Consider the following 25523-nt stretch of genomic DNA (forward strand, 5'->3'; position numbering starts at 1 on the left):
AACAGATTATTCCCTCCTTCTTTGTAGCAATTTTTGTTTTAGAATATGAGTACTGTGCCATATTATTCCCCTAAAATTTGCCTCTTCACTGACCCAGGCTGATCCAAACTCTCCTCATGTGCACCTCTTTTTTCATTACTTTCCTCTTTAATGTCCTAGTTGGGTTGCATTACTCTAAAGAATCCAGTAACTCAGCCACAAAATTTCAGCTGAGATTTCCAGTGCTGTTGAGTGGGGGAATTATTTCATTTGTCTTGTGTGTACAGCTCTCTGTAATGCCTGGGATGAGCGCCTTTCTGTAAGTGGCAGGACATTTTTCATTTCTGTACAGTTTATGATTCACTTCAATTATTAGATTGTTATTTTTTAACTACTCAACCTCCATTAAGACACCCTGTATTTTGATAATTTCTTATTCATGCCCAATTTGTAAATTAAATAATATACAATTACTTTCTCCTTGCTCCTATTGAATCACATATTTCTTCCACATATTTTCTTCCTATTTAAATTTTAATTACATTTGCCAGGAAGCTTGCTGTACTCCAACTCCACATAATCTACAAGTTTTATACAAATATGTTCTCTTCAACACAAGGAAAGTACTGAACAAAACTGGATCCAGAATACACTCTGCAGAGCCCCATTTGTCAGAATTTTGCTTGAAAGAGACCCATTAATACTTTTTTGGTACACTTCAGTATGAAGTGGTACAGCCACTTTTTCACTCACCTTTCATCTAGGCATATTTCACTAAACTGCTTGTAAGAACATAATTTCCATCTGGATTAGGGGGCAAGTTACTCCCAACATGGGAGTTACTGTTCACAAGCCATGATACCCCATGACAGAGCCAAGCAGTTCTGAAGACAACTGATTTTTCCCAGATCCATACTAATTACTGCTGATTTATTTTCTTCCATATTCTTCCCCCCACCTTGCTTTTAATATGGGCACCAGCTTGTCCCATTGCATTCTCTCATATCTCTATTACCTCCACAAGTTCACACATTTGTGATGGCCCTGAGAGGCATTTGGATAATTTTTCAGCAACTTAGAAAGAAATTAATTAAGCCTAAGCAACCTAATAAAATGTATATATTACTTTCAAATTCTCCTCGACGTGTTCTTTCCCATTATTTCTATGAGATTTTGTGCCTTCAATGGAGATACTAAACAGTATTTTCTAATAAATTGTAACTGACCTGATAAAGACAGTTAGAAAAATGCCCTTAACATTTTGGTCCACCATCATCTGTTGTTAGTTTTCCATCCTGGCTGTACAAAGTACTAACAGATTTTTTTACATGTAAACATACTCTAGTTACCATCTTCTTAACTTTCTCTTGCAGGTCATATTTTAGCTTTTCTGAATTTCTGTCTAAGCAATCTACTGAATTGTACTAGTCTTGTATAATCTACTCTAGTTTCTACTTCTGTATACTTCATTTTTTTATGCAGCTGGTGTCACAGTTAAACCATGGTCTCCACACTTTTCTCTGCAGTAGGGCAACTTGTACCTGCTGTGTCATTGCCTTGAGGAAATGTCAGCTTCATCTTAGGCTTTTTCTTCCTGGACTTTTCTCCCATGAGATCTTATATATTAAGGTTCTGAATTCAATCTTTACGTAAGTTAGTTTTATTTTTCTTTTCTTTTTTATTACCTTTCTTTTAGCCAGTTCATGGCTTTCTTTTTCAGTTCATGGTCGGCCTTACTGAAGCTACTTTCTGTCCTGACTTTTCCCCCAGCTGGTAAGATTCAAACCCACACAAATAGCCCTCCCAGCTTCTCTATCCATTCTTCTATCAAACAACTATTGAGAGTATATCCCAACAATCAGGCAGGCATTCTGGATCTGCTATATGCCTTTCTGATATTTTTGTTGTTGTTGTTTTTTAATGCCTAGTCCTGTGCTGTAGATAATTTCTTGCAGTATTCAGGAAAAAAAAAAAACTGAATGATGTTTCTGCAGAAGTTGCTTGTATAGACATCCATCTGAATAGTGTTCTTCCCTCACTTTTCACCATGCAGCATGTTTAGCTCCTAGCTTTCATCCCTCAAATCAAGTGTTTGCATCTTTGATATTTGGGAGAATGCTATCTTTCTTATTTATTCTCTACCCAGCCCTTTCTTGTATAACCTGTTAATATTTCAAAAATTTCTAAGTTAAGTATGCGTTATGCTAGTTAAATCAGTTTTCCTCTGCTTGTTTATTCCCCATACTCCTTGCAATGCTGCACAGACAGCTAAAATGTTTGGCAAATAAATTAGTGTTCTTGAGTGACATATTGCCCCAGTCCTATCCAATCCAATCTACCAGATGCCATTATTACATAAGATATAATTATGCATAGCATGGGGGAATTGAAGCATTGCAGGCACAAAGATAACTTCATAAGGGAGGAAGTGCTGCTACTGTTACATTCAGGCTCTGTTATTGGTGCTTTTCTATGTACAGAAGTTTCAACAGACTGACTTCTCTTTGTGTTCTTGGAAAGGTAGACCAAGGTGATGAGTTCATTCAAAGTGACTCAGTGATTTGCTGGAATTGAGACTCTTGGGGTTTTCTCCATCTCTTTTCTTTAATACTACTGAAGAGACATCAGCTTATCACTGAAGTGCACACAGATGTTTCTCTTCCTGAAGTACCTCCTATACTAAAACTATTTATTCTGTTTCAGTTCAGCATTTCATTTCTCATCAGTAACATACTTCTGCTTGTGTTCATGTCCTGTTTACTTCACCAGGAGCCAACCATATTCTTAGAGTTAACCAGGTAGCCAGGTATCTGCCTGAATAAAGAGGGACTGCAGCCTTCTTTCAATAGTGTGCTTTCCTGAGGCCTCTATGGAAATGTTTTAAATTATTCACTAAGTTTTCCAAAACTTCTCCGTCAGCTTTTTCTGTGAGGGAAACAGCCCGTAACTGCTCTCTATAATCATAATTCAAAACCATCAACACATTCATCTGTGTATGTACCTTACAATTTTTATGGTTTTGTACCATTCCTTGGATTACAGATAGTTGAAGCTGACTGGTATAGATGGTGGCTACACCACTAAAAATCTGTGTCTATTTGAGGACAACAACAACAAAAGAGCGTGTTGGTTTTGAGAGTACAAATAATAATTAATTAATACCTCCAGTAAATATCAAACTTTCCAGTTAATCAAATCCCCTAAACCAAGAATATGAACTAGAGCTTTAAATCAACCTAGTTAAGTTAGTTTGCAAACTCAAATCTCCATGGTATTGCAGTTACACAAAATGAAAAAAAAATGTTTTCAAACTTTCCCCCTAAGAGTTTTGCAAAGCTACTTGTTAAGATAGTCTAATGTAAGGAAAGGATGCTGCAAATAAATAGAATATTTGTTTATGTAAAAAGCCACAAAACTTTTCAGGTTGTGATTGTACAGTCTGGGGCACAGTTAGGAATTCAGCATGGATTCAATGGAGTAAAGAAACCAAAGGACATGATCTCCAGAATAAATAATTCTCTCTTAAGAATTCCCAATGCTGTCCTTTCAGGTAACCACAATATGGTCTTACAGCTGCAACTGTATTACAAATATGTTATGGCATACATTGTTTCTACTTTGTCCTCAATGACATCCAACTTAGTCAATGTCAACAGAATGGTGTGCGGAGAAGCGATAAGGACTTGGTGTTCATCCAAGCCTAGATGTCTCCAGGACTACTGCAGAAAGTGGTGGGAAGGAACAAAGATCTGGTCTGTATTTGAAAGCACATTAGAAAGTGCTGTCTTTCCATACGTGACAGGAAAAAGTTAATATAATGTATCATTATCTTTTTTTTTCTGCATTCAAAGTATTATATACTGAGGAAATTGAAAGATGATGATCTTTTGCAAGTAAGAAATTCCGTACATCAGTGTTTATTATGAACTTTTTTTTCTGCTGTACTGCATGTTTGTGTGTTTGAAAGACAATTTGACCAACAGAACTTGTTTATAATTAAGAGCGAGCTTTTTTTTTTTTTTTTTTTTTTTGTGTGTGTGTGTGTGTGTGTGTGTGTGTGTGTGCACCGTTTCATTGTTTTCAGTGTGATCCCAGAGCTCCAGGTTGAGGTGAAATTTGAAAACAGTGGAGTGAAAAAGAAATAAATGAAGACAGAACACTCCTAGGACAACAATGAATCATAAGACTAAACCAAAATAAGAAAAAATTATTTTTTAGGTTTAATCTGAAACCTTGAAGCAGGAATATTTTTATTTATAAAAGTAAACACTGTCATTTATATGTCAGTTCGCTAGGTTTATGGACTAAAACTTCGTCATCCTCAAAACATGATGGCTGAGGAACTAAGATATGGTCTCACTTTATTGATTTCACTCCAGTAGCTTTCATATAATTTTCTCTGAGAAAGTCTGGACCACTATTTGATGTATGACATCAAATGGCTGAATACACAAAGCATTGCCTTTGTTTCCTAATGGAGCTTCCAACATAAAAAAACCCATAATGGCCAGTGTAAGACTGATCAATTGGTACTGTTTGTGCTGAACAAAAATACCAGTGTTATTAAGTCTGTCCTTCACACTCTCTGGCATGCATATAATTGCTATTTAGACTAACAAGACTGACATCCAAATTCTGATTAGACTGCAGAACATATTTACCTTGCAGCCAGGTTTTTACATCTACCTTCTTCTGTGGGGTTCACTGGAAATCTGTATTTTCAGCTGTAGTGTTACACAGATTACACTTTGGGTTATACATCTCAATGTGTTCTAAAACCTTTAAAATTAAACTTATATTCTCAAAACAAACAAATAAACGAAGCAAAATAGCAAAGCAAAATATCTGTTATTATATGTTGAGAATTTTTCAGTAAATGGCCACATGACATTTCCCAGCTTTGTGCTCTGCTAAAAAGAATATAAGCTGCAAGCAGTAGTTCCTCTCCCACACAGTATTTAGTATCTCTGGTTAGCATCTGCAGCTCTGTAGTCATGAACATTGCACAATAGGTGAATTGTAGAGGAGTTTGGTATTCCTATGAAGACTTTGAACTTTCTCCTCTCTTTCTGTTAGATTTGTAAGAAATATATAAAAAAACCCCACCCTGCTTCTAATTTCTATTATTTACATTATAGAATGTTTTCAGTGATGTTACATATAATGCTGCCTTGAATAAAGGTGAATGAATAACACACGTTCCAATAGAAAGCTCCTTGGTGCATATGTAATGCAAATTGAAGACAAATTTTCCCAGTTAAACTTCTTTAAATGAAGATAAAAGAAATAGAGTTAAAACAAGAAATTACATTTGTTCTTTAAAAAAAAAAAAAAAAAGGCAAAAATTTGAGAGTATCAGTTCAAGATAGATGAAAAATCTATTTTTTGGCTGCAAATACGGCATTGTAATGAATAAAATCAAAATTTTAATTTTTTTACATGCAATAATAATATCAGTAAATATTATGGAAAGAAAAAAATATTTTCCTCCTTTCCTACTAAGGAGGAATTGCTTGAAAGAAATATACATATAAAAGCTAATATAATTTATAATCCTTTTTTTCCTATACTCCTAGCTAGGTTCAGCTGTAAAAAGTACTTCATTTTTCTGGCAGTTCTGATATGTTTTGATATATACCAACAGGTGAAGGAAAGAAGAGCTGAGGAACAACACCAAAGCTTAGTAATAACTCCTCTAAGTCTCCCAAAGGTTGCACAGTGTTTCAGTACAGTTTTCCTAATTTATGACATTTTCCATGCCTGTACATACATACAAACACACACAGAGGAAAAGTCTTGTGTGATATAATTATAACATCCTCTTCCCTTTCCCAGGGCCTGTTTCTATAGCAGTACAGGTTTTCATCTGGATTTTTCTTTCTTTTTCTTCTGCTGCATGCATCTCCTATGGTGTTTACAACTTTCCTATCAAATTTCTGCTTCAGCACACCATTCTCTATTTCCTTTTCTCCCAGATTAGCTTGGTTTTATAACTACTTTTTGTTCAGTTAGCCCAGATGCCTTAGAATTGTGGTTTTGTTGTAAAGAATAAAAATTTAATCACTGGTAGGATGCAATAATTTATTTTATATGAGCAATTTAATTAAGGGTTTTATAAAATATCCAAAAATGGACCCATCCTATCAGAATGCAGGAATTATGAATACAAATCATGATTTCTAGTGTTTAAAATAGTTTTCAAGTTGGGGACTTAAAAACTGGAGACAAAGTCCCTGGTCATATTTTAAACTCCTATTGTATTTGCAGATATTATAATATTTCCTGAAAGCTTTCATTCCCCTTCATGGGGCTGTCAGAATCACATAATCTGACTTCAAAGTGCATGTAAGATGGCATTCAGCCCTCACCTGTTTCTCTAGGAGCACAGCAAGTGTATTTGTTAATTATGTCTATACAAATCTCTTTAGCATTACCTTTATACCTGGATTAAAACTCCCACTGATTTCTCTTATCAGTTCCTGATCTTGTGGTACAGCAGACATTGCAAGTCCATTTTTCATCAATAACTTCTCAGTTAGCAAAATGTTACACTTAATCACAGTGATAGTTTACTGCAGTTGGCAAAAAAATGGTTTGCATCTGACATGTTCAGGCGAGTACAGAAACAAATTTACAGCTATATGTGTGATATATTGAGCCACGAGAAAGTGGAATGTTGTTTGGCTGGAAGATTAAATGCACGCTTTTAGGAGTGAGGCAGCATCATAGTTGTTAAGGGCCACGTTGTCTTCCATTTGATAACAAAAAGAAAAAATATATAAACTCTTATTTTTGTTGTAAACTCACAGCTTTTTGATGTATTAGATAGATCAAGAGAAGCAATAAATGTCTGTAAAAATAATTTCAACATCTGAAGTGGCTAGTATTTCATATAAACCAATATGTGTCTTAAGTTCTCCATACTCTATAAAAACAGAGTATTTGCTGAAAAAGAAACTTTGGAGTTTCAACTACTCTTTACTCTTTAGTTGCAAGGCAGCATTAATGTTACCTTTTATTGCTGATAGCTATTTGCCTAAGCTGCTTTTAAGGATTTGCAGTGCTTACAACTCCACATCCCCCAGAGCTTATTTACTCAAATGCCCTATCAGTGACTCCCCTAGAAAGGTTTATCTTGTATTTCTTTCTATCACTTCAGGCTAATATTTTTTTCCTATAATCACATTGCACAGTGAAAACACATCATTTTCTTCCTATCTGCATCAGCTTTTAACCTTCATCTTTTGCAGTCAATGAGGGAGTTTCTTGTTTAGATTTACCTGCTCCTTGGCTCAGTCAGTGATCCCCGGCAGGTCATGTTTTTTAAGCTTCTGATCATTCTCATTTTTCTCTTCTGGATAGTTTCTAATTGGTGAATGCTCTTAAAGTGTGGAACACAGGTCACAAGCTCAGACCTCACCAACACTGAACTGAGTGAAGGGGTATTGCTTCATGTAATTGTAAATTACACTTCTGCTTGCACTCTGAAATGATATTTACTTTTCTTGCTATGTAACTATTGATGTGTTTAACCTGGGGTCAGAAATTACCAAGATTCTTTGCCTCTGAATTTCTTCCTCCCTTATTTATTTTTCATCTTTTATTTGTGTCATTGACTATACCTGCAAAGTTACTTGCACTTATCAAATAACAGAGTATTATTTTTTCACTTTCTCATGAGCAAATTATACTCTGATATACCTCTCATGCTTTTCAGGATCATCTGCTGAATCAATAAGTATACAATTTATTCTATTATATAGGATGTTAATGAATATCTTGAGAATACTGATATGTACAGAGCCTCTATACACACTCACCTGATCTGTCTTTCTCTTTTGCTAAAGATTCATGTATGACACTTTTTTTACAACATGATAATGAAACCTATTTTGCATCCTGTAATGGGAGCTAGTGCATGCTATTCTAGCTTGATATCGAAATAATAATGATTGTGTCAGATATATTAAAGACAATCCTGTTGCTCCTTCCACAAAGGCAATATTCCTATTAATGTGAAAAAAACAGACTTGTCTGAAGGGATTTGGCAGAATCTTTGGCAGATTGGTACACTGCCCTATTGATTCTTCTATGAAATTTATACAAATAATCTAAAATCTCACTTCTACCTTTAATAATCTGTGCTAAACCAACATCAACAATTATAATATCTCTGAAATACTGCATGTTGGCAATGAATTCAAGCTTGTTACTTTGGTCAATATAATGAAATCACTCTGATACTCTGATATAAAGTTCATAGCATTATTTTGCATGATACATTTCTCTGAAGGTGAACTTGAATTTGGGTGAAGTCTCCAAACTTAGTTTATTGTCTTCTTGTGAATCAGACATGGACTTGAACCATTTACAATATAGAATCAGACTAGAATTTCTAAAAGCCAATGAGCAGGATAGTAAGCACCAGAAAACTTCTTAGCACTTTCAAGTGAACCAAGTGAACCATTTTCAAGGCCATAAATTATATTATGGGCAGCAAACACAGAGGAAGCATCTTTTTAAAAGTCCTTGAACACAAAATACCTGTGTATTTCACTCAATGTGAATAGGAACTAATTACTTTTATAACTGCCTGTTTGATTAAGAACAATAAAATTTGTTTCCAGGAGTTCTGGGTTTGTTGGGTTTTTTTATTCTTTCTTTCTAAGACTAATAGTGTTAATGTTGTACTTATTGTTTCTTAATTTTATTCTCATCTTCATGACACTGACTAATCATCCAAACACTATCTGCTACTGTGCCAGATTCTCCTGGGTAATAACAGTGCCAGTGCTTGATAAGTGGTTCCCAGATAAAATGAGTGTTGGTTTAGGAGAAGCTGTGCCAACTGTAATGCAAAAAGCAATGAGAAAAAAAGCAGGAGACTGTAAAAATTACTTTAACTTTTGGTTATTGAAACTGTGCATGTCCAAGTAAATAAAGTGTTTCAAGAGGCAGTACAGCCTAATTTTATTTTCTTGTTATTTTAATTTCTAAACAAATGAGACAGCAACTGAATGAATGCTATTTTTCTATATATCAAGCACTCTGCTGGGACCTGTAGTGATTAAGCCTTTGCTAAATATGGTTATTTTACTATTTATAAAAGATGAGTTGGCAATAGAAGCCCATTTCTGAGTAAAAAAATACACATAATTTAAAAACTTAACACAAAGCCAATAAAGAAAGATGTGGAGACACAATTGCAATATCTGCATGGTCTGAATAAAAAAAAAGAAACTTAAAAAAATGCTTTTGAGGGAGGAGGGATATAAAGAGGGACAATAAACTGTATTTTGTACATGAGCAGAAGATAATTTCATCTGCAGATATTTATGAATCCATTTTTGGCAGCTTTGCTTAGATTTAATGAGTAAAAAGAAGCTAAAGAATACTTCCTAATTCAATATATTTGCCTTTTTTAGAGACGATCCATGAACTCAAGGCATATTGTTCATCCTGGGCATGAAGGTTACTTAGTTCAGTACAACTGTAAAGGCATGCACAGGATTTCTCCTGTTTTGAGACTTGTTCAGGCTGTCCAGTCATCCTAGATGCCTTGAATATTTAAAATACTGGGTAGATCAGTAAATGAGATACTAGCATGTACTCCAAGTTTTTCTGGCCAGCAAAACTGATCAAAAGGGATTACAGCAGCAATACTTTGAGAACAGGTAGCAAAGAGAAGGAACGAAGAATGATAACTGTGAAAGAAAAAGTTACTTTGAAAGGTTTACATTAGACTTACATTACTCTTCAAACATGTCAAGGCAGACAGTCAGGGCTAACAAGTGTCCTTTTAACAGGTGTTCTGCTGTCCTGTTAGTAAAGAAGAGGACTAGAAAGGGAAGTTTCTCCTGTAAGCAGTGTTACTGTGCATTCATAGAAAGAAAAAATTGATTCAAGAGCTGCACTTTGCTATGGGAAGGGTGTGTGGCCTTTAAGTGAAGGCTTCTGTGGAGTCTGCCTCTGTTCTTACCCAGAGGAAAGTAGCTGCGTTTTTTTTTTTTGGAAATGTGTTCTAATATTTTTTCATTTGAGCTTTTAAATAATTTGAGGTTTAAAATAATTTTTTAAAATTAAATCTCATTTAAATTTCAAATCAGACAAAGGTGATGCAATGGGGTGGATCAGATCAATATTTTTTTTTTTTTTTTTTTTAAGGAGCACAGGAAACTTCCAGAGGCAGCATCATCTTAACCTTTCTCATCGCTTTTGTGAAAAAGGGTGGGGTTTTTTTTTTGCATCACCCAATGTGCTGGGTATTACATGTGTTATAAATTTAGGTCTCTTAATCTGACTTTTCTGGAAAATCAACCACTCTGATATGCATATTACTAGGTAGCTGTCATGGTTTTTATGTTGAACAGAGCAGCAAAATGCAGTGAAGCATGTGACAATAGCCACAAGTGTCCATCTTTACATGTTTTATTACTGTACTGAAGCATTTCATTTGTTTGCCTGCAAGGAGAGAATTTCCTCTAGGCTAGAAGAGCCTTGATTTAAATTCCTTTGAGGTCAAGTGTTTGTCATGACAAAGTTCAGCAGCCCTATGAAGTCATCTAATTCCCATCAATCAGTTTGACAGTATGCAGCTCACTCCATTACCACCTTTTCCTTTACAGTCTTTTCACATATATTATTAAATGCTCTTTTCCCTTTTCTCTCTTCCGTTAATAACATTTCTTATCTCATCAAAGCTGTGGTGTGAATTTTCTACCACCTTTCTCCTGCACTGAGTTCTGTAGGACCAAATCCTGCCCAAACTGCAGATGGAGGAGGCTGCGATCATAGAATCATAGAATTAGCTGGGTTGGAAGGGACCTCAGAGATCATCAAGTCCAACCCTTGACCCACCGGTGTGGTTACCAGACCATGGCACTGAGTGCCACATCCAGTCTCTTTTTAAATGTCTCTAGGGATGGAGAATACACCACCTCACCGGGCAGTCCATTCCATTGCCTGCTCACCCTCTCCGTAAAAAAATTCTTTCTGATATCCAGCCTAAATCTCCCCTGGCACAACTTAAGACTGTGTCCTCTTGTCTTGTTGAAAGTCGTCTGGGAAAAGAGACCAACTCCCACCTGGCTTCAACCTCCTTTCAGGGAGTTGTAGAGAGCGACGAGGTCTCCCCTGAGCCTCCTCTTCTTCAGGCTGAACAGCCCCAGCTCTCTCAGCCTCTCTTCATAGGGCCTGTGCTCGAGTCCCTTCACCAGCCTGGTTGCCCTCCTTTGGACCTGTTCCAGGACCTCGATATCCTTCCTGAACTGAGGGGCCCAGAACTGGACACAGTACTCGAGGTGTGGCCTCACCAGCGCTGAGTACAGGGGCAGAATCACTTCCTTGGACCTGCTGGCGACGCTGTTCCTGATACAGGCCAGGATGCCCTTGGCCTTCTTGGCCACCTGGGCACACTGCTGGCTCATGTTCAGCTTCCTGTCAATCCAGACTCCCAGGTCCCTTTCTGCCTGGCTGCTCTCCAACCACTCTGTGCCCAGCCTGTAGCGCTGCATGGGGTTGTTGTGGCCAAAGTGCAGGACCCGGCACTTGGCCTTGTTGAACCTCATCCCGTTGGAATCAGCCCAACTCTCCAGTCTGTCCAGGTCCCTCTGCAGAGCCCTCCTGCCTTCTGGCTGGTCCACACTTCCTCCCAGCTTGGTGTCGTCTGCGATGTCTGTCTGTAACCTCTCTTTTTGTCTTGTAGATTATGTTATTGCAATTATGGACACTCATAAGCTGTATACTTGCAACACCACTGAAACATACTATCCTCATCCTGCACAGCTAGGATAACTTAAAGATAGAAAAAGGGTTCCCCAGGGAACATCTTCTCTTAGTAGGGCCCACTTTGTATGCACTCTCGTGCTCATGGCATACCCCTGGTTCTTTTAGATTGTGGAAAAATATCTTTAAAGCCTTTGGAACTAAGGTACAAAGTGGAATCAACATCGGGTTGTCTTCTGTTCTAGCCATCTCATTATAGACAATTTTCACAGTGGTAGATTAGCAGCAGAAGCCCCTAAAATCAGTATAAAATCTAATTGCATGTATTTTTTTTAATTATTTTCCTACAAAGCAAAGAGTAATGATCTCATTTGTTGGTAATATAAATTTTTTCAGATAGTCTTTCTAAAGCAAATAATGTAGAGGCATTAATTGCTTAGAATCATCATGGCTTGGCTTCACAAAAATTTCTCTCTCAACCCTTGCTGCAATGGCACTGGTGGCTGATAGGGCCAATGTGGGACAGGCAGTGGGGTTGCAAAAGGCAGAGCAGAAAGTTTCCTGTCAGGGGACAGCCAAGGCACAGTTCATGTGACTATTAGGAATAATATCAGCTGATTTTTAAAAACAAAAATAGCTTCTCAACTAAGCCTTAGCCCATTGATTTAAGAGACTGTTTATATTTAGCTACTAAAAGAACAAAGTAAAAATTATTTTCTTTTCCTTGTGAGAGATGACCAACATTATTTACTTTGATGAATAAGAATTAATACTTTTTTTCGGCCTTACAGAGAGAAAAATTGATGCTGTTTACTTTATTGCTAAGTAGTACTGACATAAGGCTATATGTCTTTTTATATTCTTTATGTAAAGAATTCAGGATTCTGAATGTTACATTCCTTCTCTTGTGCTACATTATTTGAACAGACTGAGATACTGGACTGAGATGAAAATTAACAAAGATCATGTGGTTTTCTCCTCTAATGTATTCTTCTGAATGCGAAGCTACTAAAGTCACAGAGTTTGAACACTCTCTTAACTCAGGGCAACGGGAGTAAACTGGTTTACCTGCGTTTGACAGAACCTGCCTAAACTGGAATGGAAGTTCAGCTTCAGCTGAGTGGCTACAGCTCTGCTGTCAGCTTTGGACCACTCTTTTTGAAGAAAACTAGTGAACATGCTTCTTAAATTAGAGAAGGTAAGAAATCACCTAATTATGTGTTTCAAAGTGAATTCAAAGGTTACAAGCTTTCCTCTGAACAAGATAGAACTGCTGTAGGCACAGACAGGTGCAATCTGCTCTACATAAGGTCTAGAGGTATCAGATGGAAAACTGAGTATCAGGAACTTGGTGGTGCAGCTCCGACATATTTTCTCACTGGCATCTATCCCCACTGCTCTAAACATACAATGGTTTATCACCTCTGTTTCATAATGCATAATAAACTTTAATCTGCTAACAATACATGTATTTGAATTATTTGTATTTTGGATGAAATCTCTCCTGAGTCTATTGGAGCACATGTAACATTAACAATATGCTACTGGGTCTCATAAGGTTATATTTTCCTGCTTAATCCTCCTACCTGTCTGCATAGAATCATTCCTGTTTTATATCTAATTATGTTAAAAATCCAAGATTATTTTTATGACGTTTTATGGGCACTTCAATAATTTGTGTCTAGCTGTACCACTTTCATCTTTGGCCTTTCTCAAGTTCCATTTTTTCTCAGGCACTTGTACTTTCTTTTTGCTATGGGAACCTTCTTGCTTTAACTTCTCAATGAATCATGTGCTCATTCTTTTAAACAACAGCAGGACTTGAAGAGGAATCATGAGGACAAGAGAAAAAAACTCTGGAGATAAGAGGAGGAACTTAGTAGAGAGCAGCTTTGCAAAATACTTCTTTTATTCATAAAAACATATTGTTTGTGAGAGCAAAAAAGAATCTCTGAGCTTCTGTATTTTTATTTTTACTCTTGACTGTTGATAATACTTACTGGTTAGGTACTTCTTAAAAACATAATACGAAAGATGTTTAATTTTGTATTATTAATTATTAATTAATAATAATGGAAAATGGAAATGAACTGGGTGCATGGAAAATGAACTGGGTAAGCTGACATATAGTTCAGTGTCGCCAGAGCACCACTGTTATAGGTCTGTAGTACCTATTAAGCCTTGTGAAAGAGGGTAAAACACCATAAGCTCAGTTTTGTTCAGTCCCAGGCATTCAGAAAAATATCAATATTAAAGAAAATAAGTCAAATAGAGGACTGAATTAAATTTTAATTTAAACTGATCTCAGATGTAGAATATCGAAGAAATGTTTCCTATCCAATTAATTTATAGGAAGCAGAAACCTCACCACAAATCTCTGTGGGACATCATGGCCAGCAAAGCCTCTGACAATCATGAATGAAATTATTACATGTACAGCTGAAGAGGTGACATTTTATGTCAAAAGAAAAGAGCGATTTTAGTATATTACTGATATTTTGGCTCAAATGATGGTGATGGATTCCATTCTCCAGGAAATACATCCCGCTATCACAAGTGAATGCTTGGCTCTTTCAGGAGAAAAGCTGAAATAAAACTAAATAAAGTATCTAGTTGAAAAAAGGGGAAATGGGCAAGCTCTATTTCAGTGGGACAATCATGGTGTCTTTAAAGAAAAAGAGATGATCTTGCCCACTGATTACTTGCACCATGAGCTACGTAGCCAGAAATTATAATGGCCTTCGCTGACATGCAGCACATGCTTTTAGAAATCTGAACTATAACCTTCTGAGTGCATAGCAGTATGTAAAAGAACATGGATGCATGTATGCCATGTAGAATGTAAGAAAGTAGAGATTAAAAAGAAAATATTAGTCATAACTGCATAGAAAGTTTTGGTTGCATCCATTCTAGGATTTCATGAGAAAGTGAGCTTTTTATGAAAATGACCTGCCCAGAGGAATCATAATTCTGTAATCAAAGAAACACACAAAAAACTGTGTAACACAGTTCATGACCATTCTAATCTGGATAGTCTTATTACTTCTGCCCTAGAAAATTCAGCAGAACACTGAAGTGATAGAATGAAGAATTATGGTGAAATCTACAACGGACATTGTATAAGATTGTCTATGCAAATGAATTTTTAGATATTTTAAGCAGAATACATATTTGCCCAAAAGGTGAAAGTTTGCTATTCTATACCAGGATTCCCTGCCTTGGTGCTGGCTGCCTTGGTTGTTTTCAATTTCACTTGGATGTGAGGCAGATATATATACAGGGTCACTAAGATGATGTATGCTTTTTGCCAGGGATGCGTCAAGGAGGCACAGTCAGTGCAGCGGTAGGAAATGTGCCTGACTGCTGCCTTATGTAGCTTGTGCAGCAAGGCATCCTGACATGCCATTTACCATTTTATGCACTAAATTTTCATTCTATAGTTTGGAGGCACTTAATGAGGGGTCAGTGATTACAAACCACTTAGCACAAACCAGTATTTAATAAGGAAATGGGTACATCAGCAGATACTATAGGAAAAAAGCCTATGAAACAACAGAGAGACTTTCAGCTCCTCTCTGGTTGCTAACCACAGATGTGACTAGCTGGCTACAATATTTCATGGGCACTACTTCAAAATGTCTGCTTGCAGCATTATAAGGCTGGATGTATTTTTCTTCAGCACATGAATGATCAGTAACACTCGGGATAAGGAAGTATCCTTTTTCCCATCAGTCTTGTTTTTTCTACCTTCCTGTCTGCTTCCATGTGATGCTTGGTCCATCCTGCAGTGATGTGTGAGCCATTTGTTGCTGCAGTATCTTCCATTTCAGAAACTGGACATTCTCATTTCCTCTTCCCCTGCTCCTTCTCTGAATTTTATTGAAGTTTAGCCTCATACTAGACTAATGTGTGCTCAGTAAGAACCTCATGGCTGAGTGGAAGTGTCACTGTAGACAGATGTGTTTTACATCCATGGTCTCCCAATCTTCTCTGAAACACTATTATGGCTTTACCTTATTTTTTTTTTTAATATGGGATTTGCAATTATGCACACTGCTACACTTTTTTACTTAATAAAAACATACTCAGAAGTTACGATCTTGGTGTTTTGTTGAACATTTCAGTTGCTGAGTTTCACATTATGAGTGCTGATGAATTATTTCATTACTGTCAAACAAGGGCCTGACACTCTCTAAAATCATTCTTTATGTAGCCTCTAATCAGATGGGCATCTTCTAGAGGGCTGTAGGTAGCCTGAACTCCAAATAATTATGGGCTATGAAATCTATGAATTCTGTCCACTATGACGCTAATCTGGGAAAGTGCTCCATGGCACATAATAAGCAGAATGTATGTGCAAAACCAGAGGTTCTTCAATCCCATCTGTAACTTTGTGCCATATTAAAGTTCAAGGTATATATTTTTCAAGTATGAAATGAACGTTATCAGTGTATACAATCTAAACTTCAGAAAACATGCTCCCAATGATTTACTGCAATTATTTCTCTCTCTCCTCCACGTAGCATTTTTGCAAAGCAAAAAGTGGTTTTCAACACTGATTTTCAGTGATCCCAAAGCAATGTATCCATAGTACAGAATCCTTAATTTCTTCATTTCTGCTATATTTTTGTTGACTTATTATATAGAGTTGAAAATATTGCTTGAGTAACTGCAGTAGCTACAGCAAAGCAGAGCATAATTTCTCAGTCAGGTCCAAAATTTGTCCAAAATCCATCTGTCAATTATATATGTGCATGGGGTGTGTTAGGTTTTAGAAGTGCTGAGCCACCATATCTAAATAGGGGTATTTAGTACCATTATGAAAAATAATAGGAAAAGAAATGGTTTTATTTGAAGTTTGTGAAGGTGAACCTATTTAACATTCCAGTAGTAGAGAAACTTCTGAGTACTTCACTTCTCAGCTACTGATGCTGAAAGTGCAAGGGAAGATAAACATTGCTGTATAAAATCTCATTCCTAATAGAGGGTGTTTTGTGGCTTGAAATATGATATTGTTTGGAATGTTTTGCTAAGCTGTCCTTATTTAGCCAGGATCCAGCCCAAAATACCAGCTGTGCCAACAGATCAACACATCCTTTTGTTCGTGGTGACTCATTACACAGGTGCACAATTACCCTTGTTAAAGAAAGTGCCATTCTGTTCAGTTTAATTATTGAGATTTGATATAGACTGATTATTGTTGCAAATGAGGACACAGGGACAGCAGGAACCTAAAAACATGAAAGAAATACATGCACATCCATGTAATTCCTACTCCATTTTGCTAAATGGTAAGAACATTTCCGTATTGGATGGAATATATGTTGTCTACTCTACCTAAATGACAATGTAATTTCTGCTAGTAGTCTATTGGAGACATTTGATTTTAATGTACAACATGCACTTTTGTGGTAAACTTGCATTCAAAAATAGATTAAATTTTGGACTGTCAAGGTAACCAGCAGAGACACAGCAATTTCTTTTTAAGAGATAACTAACAGAGTAGGCAAGCTATGCTTACAGTGTCAGTCAGACTGATTACAAGAATTCACTGCAGGTTTTTCCATGCCAGCGTAGGACAATTAAGTCTCCCATCATGCTTTCAGCAATGGATAATGCCTGATACTTGGCTGGATTAAAAACTTTCCTGGTTTCTACCTGATCAGTTCAGCAATTGTGTGCAAACAAAGATGATTTAGAAGTGAACAGTGGTGGCAAAGCATATCAAGGATAGAAAAACTATCCAGGGTAGTGAAAATGAAAGCTGACTGCAGAAATTCATCACGGTTCTTCTGATATGAGCATTGCAATGACAGATGAAATTAATAATCAATGATGGAAGGAAACACAAGTGTGGACAAAATATGTCCTCCGAAACTGAAGAGTGGTGAGCCCCAAATTAGTTGTTACACACAGAAATAAGTCCTTCAGGATGTGGGCTGTTCTCTGAAAGTTTCAGTGTTGTCCAAAGTACAAAAAAAGCCCCAAGATCTAGTATTTGCTAGGGACAGAAAAGAGAAGAACTGCATTTTGCAACTGTATAAATTATGATGTGGCTCATTTTCTGCATCCCAGGAAAAAAAAGGTATAGAGACACTGTTCATATGAGCAGAGATTCAAGACAGTTCTACAGCCTACAGAAGGCAGAAAACTGGTGGGGAGCATGACAGAGGGCTATAAAGACATGAATGCCATGGGGACAAAGCATAAATAAGCCACAGCTATTCACCAGTTCTCATGCCACAAGGAAAAAATGGCACCCAGTATGATTAACAGGGAGTAAGCCTAAGTAATTCAAAAAGAAATATTTTTCAATAGTGTTGAAATACAGAATTTTTTACCACAAGATTTTTGACTGCTTTTTCTGAGATTTGCCTCTCTGGATGGCCACTGAACACTGCCTCCCATGGGACAGGAGCTATCTGGACTGCTACAGCCATTCTAGGTGCATTGTTCATTTAAGGTTGCCACTGTCTGCTCCAAGGCTCCTTTCAATCCCTGCTCTCCAAGGAGATGCTTAACTTTGCCCAGACATTAACAGGATTCATAAATGGAATTTTGAAGACTATAGTTCCTTAGTTTATTTTTATATTTATTTTTAAAATAGGTCACTATTTTTCAGTAGTAAGGTAATAGCCTAATAATTATATTTACACTGATTTTTTTAATTCAGAATTTATTTCTAGTGCACTCATTTCTAGAACAGATGAACTCCACATAACATATTTTCAGTAGTCACTCAAAGTTTGAATGAATCTGTCAGTCTGACTTCCTGACATTTCAGGCAAGCAGTTTCTGAACAAAAGCCAGTAGAGGTGTCACTGTTTGATTCTTTGCAAAGTTCAGCGGTCAAGAGGATTTCACCAAAACACAGGAGCAGAGAAAAATAAATGTCTCACATTTAACATGCCTTTCTTTATAGGTAAATACAGATACACTCATAGTAATTCAGTCAGAAGCAGCACCTTTAAAGAGGACTAGGCCCTGATTAATAAATCTTATGTTTTTTTCATCAGTGTACTCCCTCAATAAATAGCTACGTTATCCCTAGTACACTGAAAAACATGTAAGAAGTGAGCAATTTCTCCCATCAATGGCAAATAAATGTAAATACAATGCATATGAGACAAAGAATTAGATATCGTAGTACTCTAGTGCTTAAATTCCTTAAAATAATCTTAAACACGAGTATCTCAGTATTTAGTACAGTAAAAGACTACACCGAACCTAGTTCATCTCAAATTCCTACCTTCATAGGAAATATTTAATTCACAGGTTTCACATGGACTAAAAAAAATAATGTAATTTTTGTTGTTTTCTTTTTCCTTTTACTGCTTTTTGCAGATGACGGGGAAAAAAAGAAAAGGAATTAACATAAAGAGCATCCAAACTGGGTCAAAAAGATTGGCACCCATGGAGAATACAGAACAAGAAATGGACTGAGCTAATAACAGTCACCATCACACAGCACAGTCCTGCACAGTAACACTGGTGCCAGGATGGAAGCAGCAGCATCACATTCATGTTGAATGAAAACCCCATCCAAGATGTTTCTGGTGGTCTCAGTGAAGAGAACCAGACAAACCAGCAACTGAACCTTGTTCAGTCTAGTGAAGCAAAAGCATTTAATTACTTTGTAAACATGTCCAGATACAAAGCAGAGAGGGGAAAAGCTGTTTAAAATAGTAACCAATACAACTGCAAACATATGTTTTACTCCATTGGCAGCTGAGCAACTGCCAATGTTGAGCAGTGGCAGTAAAATAGATTATTTTAAACTGGCAATTAAAAGGATAAATTTTCAAACACAGCATTTTGTAACATCTTCCCCGTAGAAGGAATAAGTATAAGAAAACATATGCAGTCTCTAGGATAGAGCCTGAAAATTTCTGGGAGGGGGGGGTGGAATTCTGCAACCTGTTGGCAGGTGTCTGAAGCCACTGACCCAGAGGTTGTTCCCCCCTCCATTACTGTGCTGTTCCCTCATAGGAGGCTAATGGCAACTTGCCTCTAGCTTTCTAAATGACTGGTAGAGCCATTGTAAATTAATATGTAAGAGCTGGGAGAACCCATACTGATTAATTCACAGTAAAGCATTTGAGGGTATCTGGGGAATGAACCTACTCATCCTAGGGGTCTACACCTCCGAGCTAAAAGAACAAGCAGTCTCAGCCAAGGCTACAAAACAAATAATTAAATATAAATGCTTATAGTTATACTTAGGCACCATATGGCTATATTTTCAAACAGATGCGGATGATTTAAGATCAAAAGCCCTGTTAAAAGCCACTGGGACACATACATTTTAGAAGCTGTTACCCAACTGAGAGTGCATAACTTCAAGAATTAGGGTTTATGCAACTTGACATAATCATAGTTCTGCAAAACAACAAATAGTCTCTAACCGTTGTCATTCTCAAAAGCTATATTTTAACTCCCACTGAATGGCACCACCTGGCTAAAGTGGCTTGGTGGTTTTTGTCTTATGTCTGAACAGTGCCAGTTAGCTTGCTAAAAATGTACCCTGTTGTGGTGAATGTAAATTCATGTATTCTTCTGAGACCTGCACTTCACTTTTAAAATATTGTGACTGACTTACAGGATGGGCATAACCAACCTCAGGCCTACAATCAGCTTCCAGCAGGTAGTAAAGGCAGTGCTTTGTAGGCTATAAAGAGTCTGTAGAAGCACATACTGACATGTTTTTATAAATTAAAGTTCAGAAGTTTGGATTAGAAATTCCCATTTATTTTTTTCATGAGAATTCAGCCCTCACACTATTCAGGCAACTGTGGACCTGTGATGCAAAGTGTCTTCCTCTGTGCTTTTCTGTTCTGTCAGTTTTATCTCCAGCCTTACTGTACCTGGATCCAACCATTGCACCTGGCCTCAACTGGTTTGCTGATTTCAACGTAAACAGCAAAACTGAAAAACACAACAAGCCAGAGAGCTGCATTATTTATTTATTTATTATTATTTTATATCTCCCCCTCACATTAGGCTGCTCATAGATGTATTTGTCCTTTGGAAATGATCAGGTTTGCAATCGTACTCTGAATTTTCCTTCTTATTCTCGTACATAACCTATCTGATTTTGTGTTTGGGGATCAAGATTTGCACCATATTCCACACCAGTAGGATTCATTTGGATAAATTTTATGATTCTTTGTTCCTTTCACAAAAAAAAGCAAAATTTACAGGTCAAAACCACTTCAAAAACTATTTTTAAAAGTGATTAGTTCATGCCATCAGACTGCCTTATAAAGGCAACTGGCTAGAAAAGAAAAAAAAATTCAGTATAAATAAGAGAAATATAAATCTTACTCCAGTTTATGTGATGGTTTACCTTTATGTGATGGATTACCTTTCTGTTAAAGGCTTTCCACATTCCTTAGGCTGAATCTGTGAATAACTATTGTGTCTCCTGAGTACCTAAAACAATTTACTTGAACAAGTATGGGAAAGCAAATTGTGCTTGACTGTGTTTGAACAGCTGTTAGTAAATTTGCGCATTTGTAGTTTATTGGCATTTTTCTGCTATCACAGTGTAAATTTCCAGAATTGCACAACTTTTTCCAATGTAATTTTATTTGCTGTAAGAGATTGCTTAACTTTCATTAGCAGTGGATGCCTCATTTATTTTAGTTCAGGAACAAAAAAAAAATGTAAACATGCCCTTATTTGTGTTGATTACATTTTCATTCCAATTGTTCTTTTAGCCCAGGTGACTTGCAAAAAACCCCAAATAAAATATAATCTGGAAATTTAATTACATATACAGTCTGTCTGAACTGAGTCAAGTTGTGCAGTATTAACAACTTTGCAAAACTCAGCCCGAGGTTATTCTCTGCTTAAAGCTGTCCCCAGTTATATCCTAAAATCTCCATTGTGAAGCTACTCTCCATATTCTTAGAGGAGTCATGGATATTGGGACAGGTCCCTGAAGACTGGAGGAAGGCTTTTAACCCATCTTTAGGAAGGTTCAAAGGAGGACCCAGGTAATTATAGACCCATTAGCTTCACTTCTGGCACTGGGAAAGTCATGGAGCGAATCCTTCTGGGGACTATCACAAGTCAATTAAAACACATAATTGGGAAAAGCCAACATGGATTTATCAGGGGCAAATTGTGCTTGACAAACCTAATTCCTTCTACGACAAAGTAACCCACTCAGTTGCTGCAGGGCGAGGGGTGGACTGGACTTTGTGTACCTGGACTTTTCCAAGGCTTTTGATACAGTCACCCATAGCTTTCTCTTAGAGAAACTGACTCGTTATGGGCTTGACAAGTGGTCTCTGTGGTAAGTAGGGAATTGGCTGACATGTTGTACCTAAAGGGTGATAGTAAATTGTTCCTTCTCAAACTGGCAACCAGTCACAAGTGGATTTCCCCAGGGATCGATTTTGGGTCTGATTCTGTTTAACATCTTCATAAGTGACCTGGATGTTGGGATCAAGATCACAATGATGAAGCTTGCTGGCAACATCAAGAATAGTGGAGAGGCTGACACTCCAGAAGGAAGAGCCACCCTCCAGAATGACCTAGATAGACTGGAGGAGTGGGCTAGCAGGAACCTTATGAAGTACAATGTGGAGAAGTGTAAGATCTTGCACCTGGGAACACATAACCTAGAAGTGCTGTTCAAATTAGAATCCACTTGCCTGGAGAGCAGCCTTGTGGAAAGGGGCCTGAGGGTCTCAGTGGATAACAGGCTCAACATGAGCAAACAGTGTGCTGCAGCAGCAAAGAAAGCCTTACAGTGTGCTGGGCTGTATCAGCAAGGGTGTCACCAGCAGCAGCATCCTCCTCTACTAGGTGCTTGTCAGATCACACCTGGAGTATTGTGTTCAGTTTTGGTCCCCTCTCTACAAAAAGGATGCTGACAGGCTGGAGAGGGTCCAGAGAAGGGTCATTAGGATCATCAGAGGACATGGAGCCATGTGAGAAGAGGCTGAGAAAACTTGATTTGTTCAGCCTTGAGAAGAGAAGGCTTAGGAGAGATGTTATGATGTTCCAATACTTAAAAGGTGGCTATAAAGATGATGGAGACTCCCTATTTACAAGGAGTCACATGGACAAGACAAGGGGCAATGGGCACAAGTTGCTTCTGGGGAGATTCTGATTGAACACAAGAGGAAAAATTTTCACCATGAGGACAGTCAGACATTGGAACACTCCCAGGGGAATTGGCAGATTCCCCCACTTTGAAAAGTTTTAAGTCTCATCTTGACAGGGTGCCTAAATATCTCATTTTAACTATAGCATCACCTAGAAAGGTTGGACCAGATGATCCTTGAGGTCCCCTCCAAGCTGACATTCTATGATTCTACACGGAGTGCAAAAATGCTCTGTACAGCATGAACCAAGGTAGCTCTGAAATAGGCAGCAGAGCTAGTACATCCCCTCAGCCCTCATCTAGCTGGTCCTAGCATGCCTCATGGCCTCACCAGCTGCACCCCTCTTTTGGGAGGACCTGAAGTTTTCCTACAGAACTGCAGTCAGCTATGCATACACACCAGTGTCTGCAGAGGGCTTTGCATTTTTGTCCCTTGCAAAGGACAAGCCTGAACACAAACAGACTGTCAGGTTCCTTGCTCAGCAGCAAGGCAAAGCAAGTTCCAAACGCAGCTGAACTTGAGCTCCTCTCCCTCTCTTCCCCTGCAGCTCCTCTGCAACTACCAGGCAGAACTTCTTACAGCAAGAAAAACTGTGCTGGCAATAAAATCTAGATAGCAGTGTTTCTCTTGGGTGCATACCTCTTAGAGGATAAAATGGAAAATGCCAAAGATGCAATTACACCCAAGAGTGGAGGCAATGGCGAAGTCTTACTGAAAGCTTTCATGTGGAACTTACATACCTGCAATCACCAGGCGTATGTTTGTGAAACTGCTTCCTTTCAGCTAGGTTCTCAGAGGAGTACTGAGTTCCAGCTTGCAACCCAGGTCTGCTTTGTGATATATTCATTCATTAAGGGTAAAGACAGTCCACGTAATCTACTGTTTATGGAATATTCTCAGCATAAAAACTGTTGACAGCTAAGTTAAGTAAGATTTCTCAAAAGAGCAGCAGATTAAGTTCATTATATTAATTCGTCTAGCCTGAGGCCAGGCCATAGTAGTAATTTCCTTACACAGTAAATTCTGCAAGAAAATATGTAATTATTTGCTCTGTTATATGGTAAAATAATTTCTGCAGAAGTACCTGGTACAATTCTGCTAAGATATACTGGAGTAATTGTGATGTAGGTGAAAACAAGATAATCCTGTGTATGAGCAGTCAAAAATAGAATTTTTGTATTCTTTTACATAATTTTTGAGATTAAGTATGATGCCTGTATGTATTGTGTAGTGCTGACATATGCACTTCTGTCCATAGAATTTTTTTACAGAGGTGTTAAGACTGCCTTCTTACATATTTGATTGGACAACCCAGATGGACATAAAATCAAAATTATGACTGCTATTAAAACTAAAAGAAAAAAAAAAAACAACCTGACAACCTGGGATCATTTAGCTGGGTACCAGCTATTGTAGCTTTCTGCCCACCTTTAATAAAATAGAATATTTGCAGTTGGAAGGAGCCTACAAGAATCATCTAGTCTAAGTGCCTGACCAATTTGAGGCTGGCCAAAAGGTGAAGCTTGTTGTTAAGGGCTTTGTCTAAAGGTATCTTAAAAACTGACAGGCTTGGGGCCTCTCTAGGAAGCCTATTTAGTCACCCATTCAATAAAGAAATGCTTCCTAATGTCCAGCCTAAACCTCCCCTGGCACATCTCTGAACTGATCCCACATGTCCTCACAGATTGCAGGGAGAAGAGCTCAGGAGCTTCCTCTCCACTCCACTTCCTCAGCAAGACAGAGAGAGACATGAGTTCACTCCTCAGCCTCCTTTACTCCAAACTAGACAAGTTCAAAGTCTTTAGCTGCTCCTCATAGGACCTTCCTTAGAGCCCTTTCACCAGCTTTGTTGCCCTCCTCTGGACACATTCAAGGACCTTCACATCCTTCTTTGTATTGTGGGACCCAGCACTGCACACAGTGTGAAAGATGAGGCTGCACCAACACTGAACAGATCAGGACCATCACCTCTTTTATCTGCTGTACCTGTGTCTTTGAGGTGCCCCAGGGTGCAGTTTTCTTGTCTATCAGGGCACACTACTGACTCATATTGCTCAAGATGACAATCAGCAGCTCCAGACCCCTTTCTGCAAGGCTGCTTTCCAGCCACTGTTCTCCCACTTCATACTTGTGCCCAATGTTACTCCATCCTAGATACAGAATCCAGCATCTCTATTTGTTAAATGTCATCCCATTAATACTGCCCAGTGCTCCAATATATCTAGATCTCACTCCATAGTCTCCTGTACCTCATGAGTCAACAGCATCTTCCTTCAGCAAACTTGCTAATTCAGCTCCTGCATACAGATCATATATAAACATGTTGAACAGAGTGGCACTAGAATTTAGCCCTGAGGAACACCAACAGCAAGACACATCAACAGCAAGGTGTGGCACTAGTCACTGCAACTCTTTGAGCTCTGCCCTTCAGCTTATTTTCACTCAACACACTGAACAGGCTCATCCCACAATTGGACAACTTTTCCAGAAGGATGCTGCATAGAAGTACTTAATAAACCAGGAATCACCCATTGCAATGTTAGTGGTGCAGCCTGCAAACCAGTTACAAGCATAGCCACTAGGTTCCTCTGTTGCCCCCAATAATTGTGTGCACAAATTACTGTTTGCTATTACTGTTTGCTAAACAAATATTTAACACAAATCAAGCTACATAGGAAGCTCATGCAAGTAAATTGAAGTAAT

The sequence above is a fragment of the Heliangelus exortis genome, chromosome 3 (assembly GCF_036169615.1).
Source record: "Heliangelus exortis chromosome 3, bHelExo1.hap1, whole genome shotgun sequence".
NCBI classification, from domain to species: domain Eukaryota; kingdom Metazoa; phylum Chordata; class Aves; order Apodiformes; family Trochilidae; genus Heliangelus; species Heliangelus exortis.